Source organism: Megalopta genalis, unplaced genomic scaffold, assembly GCF_051020955.1.
Source record: "Megalopta genalis isolate 19385.01 unplaced genomic scaffold, iyMegGena1_principal scaffold0033, whole genome shotgun sequence".
Lineage (NCBI taxonomy): Eukaryota > Metazoa > Arthropoda > Insecta > Hymenoptera > Halictidae > Megalopta > Megalopta genalis.
The window spans coordinates 1,617,314-1,635,000 of NW_027476102.1; positions in this window are offsets into that span (position 1 = coordinate 1,617,314).

Below are 17,687 nucleotides of genomic sequence, written 5' to 3' on the forward strand. Positions count from 1 at the left end.
TAAATCGAAAATAATGGGGACACCGGAGCTGTTCAAAGCGCCGAGCGCGCCGCGTACGCCCGAATATTTTCTAAGTCCCAACGTACCGATCAAGAGTAAAGTACCATTTTCCTACATTAGATTTCGTTCTAAATGCTTAATCCCTATGTAGAAACGTTAGTTAAGCAAGAATATCGTATTTTTAAAAAAATCTAATGATAGGATTTTTCAGAAAATTGAAAAAACCGTAAAATGTCAAGAGTAAAGTGCCCTTATTTTAAACAATGTATCGTTCTAAATGCTTAATCCCTATGTAAAAAAGTTATTTAAGCAAGAATATGTTATTGAAAAAAATTAGAAAAATTTATTTTAGCCGTAAATCGAAAATAATGGGTCGAGCGAATCGGTCGATTGCGCCGAGACGCGCTATGATGCAACAGACGAGCGATTGGAACGCCCGAATATTTTCAAAGTCCCACCGTACCGATCAAGAGTAAAGTACCATTTTCCTACATTAGATTTCGTTCTAAATGCTTAATCCCTATGTAGAAACGTTAGTTAAGCAACAATATCGTATTTTTAAAAAAATCTAATGATAGGATTTTCCAGAAAATTGAAAAAACCGAAAAATGTCAAGAGTAAAGTGCCATTTTCTGACATTAGATTTCGTTCTAAATGCTTAATCCCTATGTAGAAACGTTAGTTAAGCAAGAATATCGTATTTTTAAAAAAATCTAATGATAGGATTTTTCAGAAAATTGAAAAAACCGTAAAATGTCAAGAGTAAAGTGCCCTTATTTTAAACATTATATCGTTCTAAATGCTTAATCCCTATGTAAAAAAGTTATTTAAGCAAGAATATGTTATTGAAAAAAATTAGAAAAATTTATTTTAGCCGTAAATCGAAAATAATGGGTCGAGCGAATCGGTCGATTGCGCCGAGACGCGCTATGATGCAACAGACGAGCGATTGGAACGCCCGAATATTTTCAAAGTCCCACCGTACCGATCAAGAGTAAAGTACCATTTTCCTACATTAGATTTCGTTCTAAATGCTTAATCCCTATGTAGAAACGTTAGTTAAGCAACAATATCGTATTTTTAAAAAAATCTAATGATAGGATTTTCCAGAAAATTGAAAAAACCGAAAAATGTCAAGAGTAAAGTGCCATTTTCTGACATTAGATTTCGTTCTAAATGCTTAATCCCTATGTAGAAACGTTAGTTAAGCAAGAATATCGTATTTTTAAAAAAATCTAATGATAGGATTTTTCAGAAAATTGAAAAAACCGTAAAATGTCAAGAGTAAAGTGCCCTTATTTTAAACATTATATCGTTCTAAATGCTTAATCCCTATGTAAAAAAGTTATCTAAGCAAGAATATGTTATTGAATAAAATGAGAAAAATTTATTTTAGCCGTAAATCGAAAATAATGGGTCGAGCGAATCGGTCGATTGCGCCGAGACGCGCTATGATGCAACAGACGAGCGATTGGAACGCCCGAATATTTTCAAAGTCCCAACGTACCGATCAAGAGTAAAGTACCATTTTCCTACATTAGATTTCGTTCTAAATGCTTAATCCCTATGTAGAAACGTTAGTTAAGCAAGAATATCGTATTTTTAAAAAAATCTAATGATAGGATTTTCCAGAAAATTGAAAAAACCGAAAAATGTCAAGAGTAAAGTGCCATTTTCTGACATTAGATTTCGTTCTAAATGCTTAATCCCTATGTAGAAACGTTAGTTAAGCAAGAATATCGTATTTTTAAAAAAATCTAATGATAGGATTTTCCAGAAAATTGAAAAAACCGTAAAATGTCAAGAGTAAAGTGCCCTTATTTTAAACAATGTATCGTTCTAAATGCTTAATCCCTATGTAAAAAAGTTATTTAAGCAAGAATATGTTATTGAAAAAAATTAGAAAAATTTATTTTAGCCGTAAATCGAAAATAATGGGTCGAGCGAATCGGTCGATTGCGCCGTGACGCGCTATGATGCAACAGACGAGCGATTGGAACGCCCGAATATTTTCAAAGTCCCAACGTACCGATCAAGAGTAAAGTACCATTTTCCTACATTAGATTTCGTTCTAAATGCTTAATCCCTATGTAGAAACGTTAGTTAAGCAAGAATATCGTATTTTTAAAAAAATCTAATGATAGGATTTTTCAGAAAATTGAAAAAACCGTAAAATGTCAAGAGTAAAGTGCCCTTATTTTAAACAATGTATCGTTCTAAATGCTTAATCCCTATGTAAAAAAGTTATTTAAGCAAGAATATGTTATTGAAAAAAATTAGAAAAATTTATTTTAGCCGTAAATCGAAAATAATGGGTCGAGCGAATCGGTCGATTGCGCCGAGACGCGCTATGATGCAACAGACGAGCGATTGGAACGCCCGAATATTTTCAAAGTCCCAACGTACCGATCAAGAGTAAAGTACCATTTTCCTACATTAGATTTCGTTCTAAATGCTTAATCCCTATGTAGAAACGTCAGTTAAGCAAGAATATCGTATTTTTAAAAAAATCTAATGATAGGATTTTCCAGAAAATTGAAAAAACCGAAAAATGTCAAGAGTAAAGTGCCATTTTCTGACATTAGATTTCGTTCTAAATGCTTAATCCCTATGTAGAAACGTTAGATAAGCAAGAATATCGTATTTTTAAAAAAATCTAATGATAGGATTTTTCAGAAAATTGAAAAAACCGTAAAATGTCAAGAGTAAAGTGCCCTTATTTTAAACAATGTATCGTTCTAAATGCTTAATCCCTATGTAAAAAAGTTATTTAAGCAAGAATATGTTATTGAAAAAAATTAGAAAAATTTATTTTAGCCGTAAATCGAAAATAATGGGTCGAGCGAATCGGTCGATTGCGCCGAGACGCGCTATGATGCAACAGACGAGCGATTGGAACGCCCGAATATTTTCAAAGTCCCACCGTACCGATCAAGAGTAAAGTACCATTTTCCTACATTAGATTTCGTTCTAAATGCTTAATCCCTATGTAGAAACGTCAGTTAAGCAAGAATATCGTATTTTTAAAAAAATCTAATGATAGGATTTTCCAGAAAATTGAAAAAACCGAAAAATGTCAAGAGTAAAGTGCCATTTTCTGACATTAGATTTCGTTCTAAATGCTTAATCCCTATGTAGAAACGTTAGATAAGCAAGAATATCGTATTTTTAAAAAAATCTAATGATAGGATTTTTCAGAAAATTGAAAAAACCGTAAAATGTCAAGAGTAAAGTGCCCTTATTTTAAACAATGTATCGTTCTAAATGCTTAATCCCTATGTAAAAAAGTTATTTAAGCAAGAATATGTTATTGAAAAAAATTAGAAAAATTTATTTTAGCCGTAAATCGAAAATAATGGGTCGAGCGAATCGGTCGATTGCGCCGAGACGCGCTATGATGCAACAGACGAGCGATTGGAACGCCCGAATATTTTCAAAGTCCCAACGTACCGATCAAGAGTAAAGTACCATTTTCCTACATTAGATTTCGTTCTAAATGCTTAATCCCTATGTAGAAACGTTAGTTAAGCAAGAATATCGTATTTTTAAAAAAATCTAATGATAGGATTTTCCAGAAAATTGAAAAAACCGAAAAATGTCAAGAGTAAAGTGCCATTTTCTGACATTAGATTTCGTTCTAAATGCTTAATCCCTATGTAGAAACGTTAGTTAAGCAAGAATATCGTATTTTTAAAAAAATCTAATGATAGGATTTTCCAGAAAATTGAAAAAACCGTAAAATGTCAAGAGTAAAGTGCCCTTATTTTAAACAATGTATCGTTCTAAATGCTTAATCCCTATGTAAAAAAGTTATTTAAGCAAGAATATGTTATTGAAAAAAATTAGAAAAATTTATTTTAGCCGTAAATCGAAAATAATGGGTCGAGCGAATCGGTCGATTGCGCCGAGACGCGCTATGATGCAACAGACGAGCGATTGGAACGCCCGAATATTTTCAAAGTCCCAACGTACCGATCAAGAGTAAAGTACCATTTTCCTACATTAGATTTCGTTCTAAATGCTTAATCCCTATGTAGAAACGTTAGTTAAGCAAGAATATCGTATTTTTAAAAAAATCTAATGATAGGATTTTTCAGAAAATTGAAAAAACCGTAAAATGTCAAGAGTAAAGTGCCCTTATTTTAAACAATGTATCGTTCTAAATGCTTAATCCCTATGTAAAAAAGTTATTTAAGCAAGAATATGTTATTGAAAAAAATTAGAAAAATTTATTTTAGCCGTAAATCGAAAATAATGGGTCGAGCGAATCGGTCGATTGCGCCGAGACGCGCTATGATGCAACAGACGAGCGATTGGAACGCCCGAATATTTTCAAAGTCCCACCGTACCGATCAAGAGTAAAGTACCATTTTCCTACATTAGATTTCGTTCTAAATGCTTAATCCCTATGTAGAAACGTTAGTTAAGCAACAATATCGTATTTTTAAAAAAATCTAATGATAGGATTTTCCAGAAAATTGAAAAAACCGAAAAATGTCAAGAGTAAAGTGCCATTTTCTGACATTAGATTTCGTTCTAAATGCTTAATCCCTATGTAGAAACGTTAGTTAAGCAAGAATATCGTATTTTTAAAAAAATCTAATGATAGGATTTTCCAGAAAATTGAAAAAACCGAAAAATGTCAAGAGTAAAGTGCCATTTTCTGACATTAGATTTCGTTCTAAATGCTTAATCCCTATGTAGAAACGTTAGTTAAGCAAGAATATCGTATTTTTAAAAAAATCTAATGATAGGATTTTCCAGAAAATTGAAAAAACCGTAAAATGTCAAGAGTAAAGTGCCCTTATTTTAAACAATGTATCGTTCTAAATGCTTAATCCCTATGTAAAAAAGTTATTTAAGCAAGAATATGTTATTGAAAAAAATTAGAAAAATTTATTTTAGCCGTAAATCGAAAATAATGGGTCGAGCGAATCGGTCGATTGCGCCGAGACGCGCTATGATGCAACAGACGAGCGATTGGAACGCCCGAATATTTTCAAAGTCCCAACGTACCGATCAAGAGTAAAGTACCATTTTCCTACATTAGATTTCGTTCTAAATGCTTAATCCCTATGTAGAAACGTTAGTTAAGCAAGAATATCGTATTTTTAAAAAAATCTAATGATAGGATTTTTCAGAAAATTGAAAAAACCGTAAAATGTCAAGAGTAAAGTGCCCTTATTTTAAACAATGTATCGTTCTAAATGCTTAATCCCTATGTAAAAAAGTTATTTAAGCAAGAATATGTTATTGAAAAAAATTAGAAAAATTTATTTTAGCCGTAAATCGAAAATAATGGGTCGAGCGAATCGGTCGATTGCGCCGAGACGCGCTATGATGCAACAGACGAGCGATTGGAACGCCCGAATATTTTCAAAGTCCCACCGTACCGATCAAGAGTAAAGTACCATTTTCCTACATTAGATTTCGTTCTAAATGCTTAATCCCTATGTAGAAACGTTAGTTAAGCAACAATATCGTATTTTTAAAAAAATCTAATGATAGGATTTTCCAGAAAATTGAAAAAACCGAAAAATGTCAAGAGTAAAGTGCCATTTTCTGACATTAGATTTCGTTCTAAATGCTTAATCCCTATGTAGAAACGTTAGTTAAGCAAGAATATCGTATTTTTAAAAAAATCTAATGATAGGATTTTTCAGAAAATTGAAAAAACCGTAAAATGTCAAGAGTAAAGTGCCCTTATTTTAAACATTATATCGTTCTAAATGCTTAATCCCTATGTAAAAAAGTTATTTAAGCAAGAATATGTTATTGAAAAAAATTAGAAAAATTTATTTTAGCCGTAAATCGAAAATAATGGGTCGAGCGAATCGGTCGATTGCGCCGAGACGCGCTATGATGCAACAGACGAGCGATTGGAACGCCCGAATATTTTCAAAGTCCCACCGTACCGATCAAGAGTAAAGTACCATTTTCCTACATTAGATTTCGTTCTAAATGCTTAATCCCTATGTAGAAACGTTAGTTAAGCAACAATATCGTATTTTTAAAAAAATCTAATGATAGGATTTTCCAGAAAATTGAAAAAACCGAAAAATGTCAAGAGTAAAGTGCCATTTTCTGACATTAGATTTCGTTCTAAATGCTTAATCCCTATGTAGAAACGTTAGTTAAGCAAGAATATCGTATTTTTAAAAAAATCTAATGATAGGATTTTCCAGAAAATTGAAAAAACCGAAAAATGTCAAGAGTAAAGTGCCATTTTCTGACATTAGATTTCGTTCTAAATGCTTAATCCCTATGTAGAAACGTTAGATAAGCAAGAATATCGTATTTTTAAAAAAATCTAATGATAGCATTTTTCAGAAAATTGAAAAAACCGTAAAATGTCAAGAGTAAAGTGCCCTTATTTTAAACAATGTATCGTTCTAAATGCTTAATCCCTATGTAAAAAAGTTATTTAAGCAAGAATATGTTATTGAAAAAAATTAGAAAAATTTATTTTAGCCGTAAATCGAAAATAATGGGTCGAGCGAATCGGTCGATTGCGCCGAGACGCGCTATGATGCAACAGACGAGCGATTGGAACGCCCGAATATTTTCAAAGTCCCAACGTACCGATCAAGAGTAAAGTACCATTTTCCTACATTAGATTTCGTTCTAAATGCTTAATCCCTATGTAGAAACGTTAGTTAAGCAAGAATATCGTATTTTTAAAAAAATCTAATGATAGGATTTTCCAGAAAATTGAAAAAACCGAAAAATGTCAAGAGTAAAGTGCCATTTTCTGACATTAGATTTCGTTCTAAATGCTTAATCCCTATGTAGAAACGTTAGTTAAGCAAGAATATCGTATTTTTAAAAAAATCTAATGATAGGATTTTCCAGAAAATTGAAAAAACCGTAAAATGTCAAGAGTAAAGTGCCCTTATTTTAAACAATGTATCGTTCTAAATGCTTAATCCCTATGTAAAAAAGTTATTTAAGCAAGAATATGTTATTGAAAAAAATTAGAAAAATTTATTTTAGCCGTAAATCGAAAATAATGGGTCGAGCGAATCGGTCGATTGCGCCGAGACGCGCTATGATGCAACAGACGAGCGATTGGAACGCCCGAATATTTTCAAAGTCCCAACGTACCGATCAAGAGTAAAGTACCATTTTCCTACATTAGATTTCGTTCTAAATGCTTAATCCCTATGTAGAAACGTTAGTTAAGCAAGAATATCGTATTTTTAAAAAAATCTAATGATAGGATTTTTCAGAAAATTGAAAAAACCGTAAAATGTCAAGAGTAAAGTGCCCTTATTTTAAACAATGTATCGTTCTAAATGCTTAATCCCTATGTAAAAAAGTTATTTAAGCAAGAATATGTTATTGAAAAAAATTAGAAAAATTTATTTTAGCCGTAAATCGAAAATAATGGGTCGAGCGAATCGGTCGATTGCGCCGAGACGCGCTATGATGCAACAGACGAGCGATTGGAACGCCCGAATATTTTCAAAGTCCCACCGTACCGATCAAGAGTAAAGTACCATTTTCCTACATTAGATTTCGTTCTAAATGCTTAATCCCTATGTAGAAACGTTAGTTAAGCAAGAATATCGTATTTTTAAAAAAATCTAATGATAGGATTTTCCAGAAAATTGAAAAAACCGAAAAATGTCAAGAGTAAAGTGCCATTTTCTGACATTAGATTTCGTTCTAAATGCTTAATCCCTATGTAGAAACGTTAGTTAAGCAAGAATATCGTATTTTTAAAAAAATCTAATGATAGGATTTTTCAGAAAATTGAAAAAACCGTAAAATGTCAAGAGTAAAGTGCCCTTATTTTAAACATTATATCGTTCTAAATGCTTAATCCCTATGTAAAAAAGTTATTTAAGCAAGAATATGTTATTGAAAAAAATTAGAAAAATTTATTTTAGCCGTAAATCGAAAATAATGGGTCGAGCGAATCGGTCGATTGCGCCGAGACGCGCTATGATGCAACAGACGAGCGATTGGAACGCCCGAATATTTTCAAAGTCCCACCGTACCGATCAAGAGTAAAGTACCATTTTCCTACATTAGATTTCGTTCTAAATGCTTAATCCCTATGTAGAAACGTTAGTTAAGCAAGAATATCGTATTTTTAAAAAAATCTAATGATAGGATTTTCCAGAAAATTGAAAAAACCGAAAAATGTCAAGAGTAAAGTGCCATTTTCTGACATTAGATTTCGTTCTAAATGCTTAATCCCTATGTAGAAACGTTAGTTAAGCAAGAATATCGTATTTTTAAAAAAATCTAATGATAGGATTTTTCAGAAAATTGAAAAAACCGTAAAATGTCAAGAGTAAAGTGCCCTTATTTTAAACATTATATCGTTCTAAATGCTTAATCCCTATGTAAAAAAGTTATCTAAGCAAGAATATGTTATTGAATAAAATGAGAAAAATTTATTTTAGCCGTAAATCGAAAATAATGGGTCGAGCGAATCGGTCGATTGCGCCGAGACGCGCTATGATGCAACAGACGAGCGATTGGAACGCCCGAATATTTTCAAAGTCCCAACGTACCGATCAAGAGTAAAGTACCATTTTCCTACATTAGATTTCGTTCTAAATGCTTAATCCCTATGTAGAAACGTTAGTTAAGCAAGAATATCGTATTTTTAAAAAAATCTAATGATAGGATTTTCCAGAAAATTGAAAAAACCGAAAAATGTCAAGAGTAAAGTGCCATTTTCTGACATTAGATTTCGTTCTAAATGCTTAATCCCTATGTAGAAACGTTAGTTAAGCAAGAATATCGTATTTTTAAAAAAATCTAATGATAGGATTTTCCAGAAAATTGAAAAAACCGTAAAATGTCAAGAGTAAAGTGCCCTTATTTTAAACAATGTATCGTTCTAAATGCTTAATCCCTATGTAAAAAAGTTATTTAAGCAAGAATATGTTATTGAAAAAAATTAGAAAAATTTATTTTAGCCGTAAATCGAAAATAATGGGTCGAGCGAATCGGTCGATTGCGCCGAGACGCGCTATGATGCAACAGACGAGCGATTGGAACGCCCGAATATTTTCAAAGTCCCAACGTACCGATCAAGAGTAAAGTACCATTTTCCTACATTAGATTTCGTTCTAAATGCTTAATCCCTATGTAGAAACGTTAGTTAAGCAAGAATATCGTATTTTTAAAAAAATCTAATGATAGGATTTTTCAGAAAATTGAAAAAACCGTAAAATGTCAAGAGTAAAGTGCCCTTATTTTAAACAATGTATCGTTCTAAATGCTTAATCCCTATGTAAAAAAGTTATTTAAGCAAGAATATGTTATTGAAAAAAATTAGAAAAATTTATTTTAGCCGTAAATCGAAAATAATGGGTCGAGCGAATCGGTCGATTGCGCCGAGACGCGCTATGATGCAACAGACGAGCGATTGGAACGCCCGAATATTTTCAAAGTCCCAACGTACCGATCAAGAGTAAAGTACCATTTTCCTACATTAGATTTCGTTCTAAATGCTTAATCCCTATGTAAAAACGTTAGTTAAGCAAGAATATCGTATTTTTAAAAAAATCTAATGATAGGATTTTCCAGAAAATTGAAAAAACCGAAAAATGTCAAGAGTAAAGTGCCATTTTCCTACATTAGATTTCGTTCTAAATGCTTAATCCCTATGTAGAAACGTCAGTTAAGCAAGAATATCGTATTTTTAAAAAAATCTAATGATAGGATTTTTCAGAAAATTGAAAAAACCGTAAAATGTCAAGAGTAAAGTGCCCTTATTTTAAACAATGTATCGTTCTAAATGCTTAATCCCTATGTAAAAAAGTTATTTAAGCAAGAATATGTTATTGAAAAAAATTAGAAAAATTTATTTTAGCCGTAAATCGAAAATAATGGGGACACCGGAGCTGTTCAAAGCGCCGAGCGCGCCGCGTACGCCCGAATATTTTCCAAGTCCCAACGTACCGATCAAGAGTAAAGTACCATTTTCCTACATTAGATTTCGTTCTAAATGCTTAATCCCTATGTAGAAACGTCAGTTAAGCAAGAATATCGTATTTTTAAAAAATCTAATTATAGGATTTTCCAGAAAATTGAAAAATCCGAAAAATGTCAAGAGTAAAGTGCCATTTTCTGACATTAGATTTCGTTCTAAATGCTTAATCCCTATGTAGAAACGTTAGATAAGCAAGAATATCGTATTTTTAAAAAAATCTAATGATAGGATTTTTCAGAAAATTGAAAAAACCGTAAAATGTCAAGAGTAAAGTGCCCTTATTTTAAACAATGTATCGTTCTAAATGCTTAATCCCTATGTAAAAAAGTTATTTAAGCAGGAATATGTTATTGAATAAAATGAGAAAAATTTATTTTAGCCGTAAATCGAAAATAATGGATCGAGCGAATCGGTCGATTGCGCCGAGACGCGCTATGATGCAACAGACGAGCGATTGGAACGCCCGAATATTTTCAAAGTCCCAACGTACCGATCAAGAGTAAAGTACCATTTTCCTACATTAGATTTCGTTCTAAATGCTTAATCCCTATGTAAAAACGTTAGTTAAGCAAGAATATCGTATTTTTAAAAAAATCTAATGATAGGATTTTCCAGAAAATTGAAAAAACCGAAAAATGTCAAGAGTAAAGTGCCATTTTCTGACATTAGATTTCGTTCTAAATGCTTAATCCCTATGTAGAAACGTTAGTTAAGCAAGAATATCGTATTTTTAAAAAAATCTAATGATAGGATTTTTCAGAAAATTGAAAAAACCGTAAAATGTCAAGAGTAAAGTGCCCTTATTTTAAACAATGTATCGTTCTAAATGCTTAATCCCTATGTAAAAAAGATATTTAAGCAGGAATATGTTATTGAAAAAAATTAGAAAAATTTATTTTAGCCGTAAATCGAAAATAATGGATCGAGCGAATCGGTCGATTGCGCCGAGACGCGCTATGATGCAACAGACGAGCGATTGGAACGCCCGAATATTTTCAAAGTCCCAACGTACCGATCAAGAGTAAAGTACCATTTTCCTACATTAGATTTCGTTCTAAATGCTTAATCCCTATGTAAAAACGTTAGTTAAGCAAGAATATCGTATTTTTAAAAAAATCTAATGATAGGATTTCCCAGAAAATTGAAAAAACCGAAAAATGTCAAGAGTAAAGTGCCATTTTCTGACATTAGATTTCGTTCTAAATGTTTAATCCCTATGTAGAAACGTTAGTTAAGCAAGAATATCGTATTTTTAAAAAAATCTAATGATAGGATTTTTCAGAAAATTGAAAAAACCGTAAAATGTCAAGAGTAAAGTGCCCTTATTTTAAACAATGTATCGTTCTAAATGCTTAATCCATATGTAAAAAAGTTATTTAAGCAGGAATATGTTATTGAATAAAATGAGAAAAATTTATTTTAGCCGTAAATCGAAAATAATTGATCGAGCGAATCGGTCGATTGCGCCGAGACGCGCTATGATGCAACAGACGAGCGATTGGAACGCCCGAGTATTTTCAAAGTCCCAACGTACCGATCAAGAGTAAAGTACCATTTTCCTACATTAGATTTCGTTCTAAATGCTTAATCCCTATGTAAAAACGTTAGTTAAGCAAGAATATCGTATTTTTAAAAAAATCTAATGATAGGATTTCCCAGAAAATTGAAAAAACCGAAAAATGTCAAGAGTAAAGTGCCATTTTCTGACATTAGATTTCGTTCTAAATGCTTAATCCCTATGTAGAAACGTTAGTTAAGCAAGAATATCGTATTTTTAAAAAAATCTAATGATAGGATTTTTCAGAAAATTGAAAAAACCGTAAAATGTCAAGAGTAAAGTGCCCTTATTTTAAACAATGTATCGTTCTAAATGCTTAATCCATATGTAAAAAAGTTATTTAAGCAGGAATATGTTATTGAATAAAATGAGAAAAATTTATTTTAGCCGTAAATCGAAAATAATTGATCGAGCGAATCGGTCGATTGCGCCGAGACGCGCTATGATGCAACAGACGAGCGATTGGAACGCCCGAATATTTTCAAAGTCCCAACGTACCGATCAAGAGTAAAGTACCATTTTCCTACATTAGATTTCGTTCTAAATGCTTAATCCCTATGTAAAAACGTTAGTTAAGCAAGAATATCGTATTTTTAAAAAAATCTAATGATAGGATTTTCCAGAAAATTGAAAAAACCGAAAAATGTCAAGAGTAAAGTGCCATTTTCTGACATTAGATTTCGTTCTAAATGCTTAATCCCTATGTAGAAACGTTAGTTAAGCAAGAATATCGTATTTTTAAAAAAATCTAATGATAGGATTTTTCAGAAAATTGAAAAAACCGTAAAATGTCAAGAGTAAAGTGCCCTTATTTTAAACAATGTATCGTTCTAAATGCTTAATCCCTATGTAAAAAAGTTATTTAAGCAGGAATATGTTATTGAATAAAATGAGAAAAATTTATTTTAGCCGTAAATCGAAAATAATGGATCGAGCGAATCGGTCGATTGCGCCGAGACGCGCTATGATGCAACAGACGAGCGATTGGAACGCCCGAATATTTTCAAAGTCCCAACGTACCGATCAAGAGTAAAGTACCATTTTCCTACATTAGATTTCGTTCTAAATGCTTAATCCCTATGTAAAAACGTTAGTTAAGCAAGAATATCGTATTTTTAAAAAAATCTAATGATAGGATTTCCCAGAAAATTGAAAAAACCGTAAAATGTCAAGAGTAAAGTGCCATTTTCTGACATTAGATTTCGTTCTAAATGCTTAATCCCTATGTAGAAACGTTAGTTAAGCAAGAATATCGTATTTTTAAAAAAATCTAATGATAGGATTTTTCAGAAAATTGAAAAAACCGTAAAATGTCAAGAGTAAAGTGCCCTTATTTTAAACAATGTATCGTTCTAAATGCTTAATCCCTATGTAAAAAAGTTATTTTAGCAGGAATATGTTATTGAAAAAAATTAGAAAAATTTATTTTAGCCGTAAATCGAAAATAATGGGGACACCGGAGCTGTTCGAAGCGCCGAGCGCGCCGCGTACGCCCGAATATTTTCAAAGTCCCAACGTACCGATCAAGAGTAAAGTACCATTTTCCTACATTAGATTTCGTTCTAAATGCTTAATCCCTATGTAAAAACGTTAGTTAAGCAAGAATATCGTATTTTTAAAAAAATCTAATGATAGGATTTTCCAGAAAATTGAAAAAAACCGAAAAATGTCAAGAGTAAAGTGCCATTTTCTGACATTAGATTTCGTTCTAAATGCTTAATCCCTATGTAGAAACGTTAGTTAAGCAAGAATATCGTATTCTTAAAAAAAAATCTAATGATAGGATTTTTCAGAAAATTGAAAAAACCGTAAAATGTCAAGAGTAAAGTGCCCTTATTTTAAACAATGTATCGTTCTAAATGCTTAATCCCTATGTAAAAAAGTTATCTAAGCAAGAATATGTTATTGAATAAAATGAGAAAAATTTATTTTAGCCGTAAATCGAAAATAATGGGTCGAGCGAATCGGTCGATTGCGCCGAGACGCGCTATGATGCAACAGACGAGCGATTGGAACGCCCGAATATTTTCAAAGTCCCAACGTACCGATCAAGAGTAAAGTACCATTTTCCTACATTAGATTTCGTTCTAAATGCTTAATCCCTATGTAGAAACGTTAGTTAAGCAAGAATATCGTATTTTTAAAAAAATCTAATGATAGGATTTTCCAGAAAATTGAAAAAACCGAAAAATGTCAAGAGTAAAGTGCCATTTTCTGACATTAGATTTCGTTCTAAATGCTTAATCCCTATGTAGAAACGTTAGTTAAGCAAGAATATCGTATTTTTAAAAAAATCTAATGATAGGATTTTTCAGAAAATTGAAAAAACCGTAAAATGTCAAGAGTAAAGTGCCCTTATTTTAAACATTATATCGTTCTAAATGCTTAATCCCTATGTAAAAAAGTTATCTAAGCAAGAATATGTTATTGAATAAAATGAGAAAAATTTATTTTAGCCGTAAATCGAAAATAATGGGTCGAGCGAATCGGTCGATTGCGCCGAGACGCGCTATGATGCAACAGACGAGCGATTGGAACGCCCGAATATTTTCAAAGTCCCACCGTACCGATCAAGAGTAAAGTACCATTTTCCTACATTAGATTTCGTTCTAAATGCTTAATCCCTATGTAGAAACGTTAGTTAAGCAAGAATATCGTATTTTTAAAAAAATCTAATGATAGGATTTTCCAGAAAATTGAAAAAACCGAAAAATGTCAAGAGTAAAGTGCCATTTTCTGACATTAGATTTCGTTCTAAATGCTTAATCCCTATGTAGAAACGTTAGTTAAGCAAGAATATCGTATTTTTAAAAAAATCTAATGATAGGATTTTCCAGAAAATTGAAAAAACCGAAAAATGTCAAGAGTAAAGTGCCATTTTCTGACATTAGATTTCGTTCTAAATGCTTAATCCCTATGTAGAAACGTTAGTTAAGCAAGAATATCGTATTTTTAAAAAAATCTAATGATAGGATTTTTCAGAAAATTGAAAAAACCGTAAAATGTCAAGAGTAAAGTGCCCTTATTTTAAACATTATATCGTTCTAAATGCTTAATCCCTATGTAAAAAAGTTATCTAAGCAAGAATATGTTATTGAATAAAATGAGAAAAATTTATTTTAGCCGTAAATCGAAAAAAAGACTGTTCGTTTCTCTGTCTCTCTCGCGCGATCGAAGTATTGATGTTTCCCGGCAAAGTAATGGGATATTAATTAAACTTTATACACGAAATTACTCGTTTTGATCCCCGCTACACAGCCGTATACTTTTTATAATTTTGTGGAATCGGGAACCTTGCAATATTTAACATAACGCGGATCGACTGTCTCTGTCTCTTTCTAGATCGGAAGAATCGATGTTTCCCGGCAAACTAATGGGATATTAATTAAACTTTATACACAAAATTACTCGTTTTGATCCCCGCTACACAGCCGTATACTTTTTATAATTTTATGGAATCGGTAACCTTGAGATATTTAACATAACGCGGATCGACTGTCTCTGTCTCTTTCTAGATCGGAATTATCGATGTTTCCCGGAAACTAATGGGATATTAATTAAACTTTATACACGAAATTACTCGTTTTGATCCCTGCTACACAGCCGTATACTTTTTATAATTTTGTGGAATCGGGAACCTTGAAATATTTAACATAACGCGGATCGACTGTCTCTGTCTCTTTCTAGATCGGAAGAATCGATGTTTCCCGGCAAACTAATGGGATATTAATTAAACTTTATACACGAAATTACTCGTTTTGATCCCCGCTACACAGCCGTATACTTTTTATAATTTTGTGGAATCGGGAACCTTGAAATATTTAACATAACGCGGATCGACTGTCTCTGTCTCTTTCTAGATCGGAATAATCGATGTTTCCCGGCAAACTATTGGGAGTTTAATTAAACTTTATACATGAAATTACTCGTTTTGATCCCCGCTACACAGCCGTATACTTTTTATAATTTTGTGGAATCGGGAACCTTGAAATATTTAACATAACGCGGATCGACTGTCTCTGTCTCTTTCTAGATCGGAAGAATCGATGTTTCCCGGCAAACTATTGGGAGTTTAATTAAACTTTATACATGAAATTACTCGTTTTGATCCCCGCTACACAGCCGTATACTTTTTATAATTTTGTGGAATCGGGAACCTTGAAATATTTAACATAACGCGGATCGACTGTCTCTGTCTCTTTCTAGATCGGAAGAATCGATGTTTCCCGGCAAACTAATGGGAGTTTAATTAAACTTTATGCATCAAATCATTCAGTTTGACTCCTGCAACACAACCAAACACTCTCTGTAATTTTCTGAACTGAATAACCACTGAAATTGCGCTCGAAATGCGGAGCGACGGGTCGGCGCGTCTGCACTGTGCGACAGCTAGTCAAAACGTCCGAACAGCGTATTGTTTTCGATCTCTTGGTATAATATTCGTATTCCTTGCTGTGTATAGCTTCTGGCGGTGGCGGTCTGTGGCCACCCAGGGCGGGAGATAACCCCCGAACTAGCCCTCGCGTAGGAGGGTTGATCGGCCGAGTCGATGGGTGTATCGGCGATGAAGGCATTAGAGACCGTCAGTGCGTCGTACATGTAGTACTTCGCATAATGGCGAGGCCCTGATTTAGCATACGGGCTGTGGCGTGTTCTTTGTACAGCACTGTATGTGCTGTATGACTTCCGACTGGGGAACTGTTGTCACTCGTGGCATCAGTTCCCCAGTTTACGTTAAACGGTTTTTCAGACCGTTTTTCGTGGGCGGAACACGCCACTAGACAACACTCCGCTGGGCTCAGGAATACATGGGATGCAATCAATCCCCTGGGCAACCCAGGCCGCAAGGGGCAAACGTGCCCTAGCCACACTTGAGCCTCCACGAAAAAAGGTACCGCTGGATAGCTCGTGTTCTTAAATACGCAGCGAACTGAACGAAGTGTGGTGGAGAGGAAGAGGCAGCCTCTCCGACTGCTGTCTCCCACGTGTTTGCCGTGCGTGGCGACCCTTGTCGTCGGAAAAGAGGATCCTGGGATCTGAGGGGGCCCTCTCCTGCGGGTGAGACGTCCCCAACACGTACCTTTGGCCTCTGCTTCGGCTAGATGGGCGGCTGGACGAGAAAAGCAGCCCTGGTCCAGTCAATCGGCTTGGAACGACCACACGCTTCGGGCAAGTGGGTTCTGCTGGGCGAGGACGCGGGCTGGGTAAGGAAACCGACCCAGTCAGCAGACTATATTCGGTGCGTAGCCCTAACCCAGCCTTTGGCGGGTTCCAAATTGTGTGGGTCGGTGGTGGCCGGGGAGCGCACTGGATGAAAGACCAAGACACATTATGGGTCTTAATAAAATTAATGAACAAAAAACTAAGCGTCCAAAGACGACGGGTCCAGCTCCTACTCGGAGTGAAGCCGTCGCCGCAGACGCGGGAACTGCAAATGCAGCTGTCAGTCCCCCCGCGTCTGTGAGAAAGACAAGATCCGGGAAGGTGATTAATATCGCCAATCCTCGTGTGATCTTGCAAAGATGTGTGACTCCCACGCGAGCGGTCTCGGTGAAAACCGAGCCCACGGTAGAAGGTACGCCGGACACCGGTAACGTGGAAGTAATCGAACGAGTCGGAGACACGTCACTCGTGAAGGTGCAGTCGGCACCCGAGCGTGTCGAGGACCCTACTGGTGACGGTTGGCAAACCGTCACCAAAAAGTCAAAGCGAGCCAAGCCGGGCGCACCCACCGGCAAGGCCGCAGTAAACCGGGCCAGGAGACCGAAGGGGACGTTCTCCGGGCAGAAGGTACGGCCTCTCGATCTCGTAAGAGACGAAGCCTTTAGGCGAGTGTCCGAAATACGGACCTTTTGCTTTCGACCTGAGTCGAAAGTCAATAAGGAGTCCGGGTCAAAGATACTCGCCGAGGTTGAGGCACTCAACGAGCTGGTCCAGGAGCTTATTCAACGGAATAGCTTCGTCGAAGGGCAGCTCGCCGCGGTCAGGGCGGACCTAAAAGCGCGTCCTGCCGTAATGAGTGCGATGCGACCTGGGCCGTCCAAGGGAACTCTCCCGAAGACGGCCTGCAACGCCGCGCAGTCGACTTACGCCCATGTGAACAAAGTCGACTGCAAAGGAGCTTCTCCGGAAGCGGGGAGACGGCCACAATCGCAGCATGTGGTAAAAATCTTT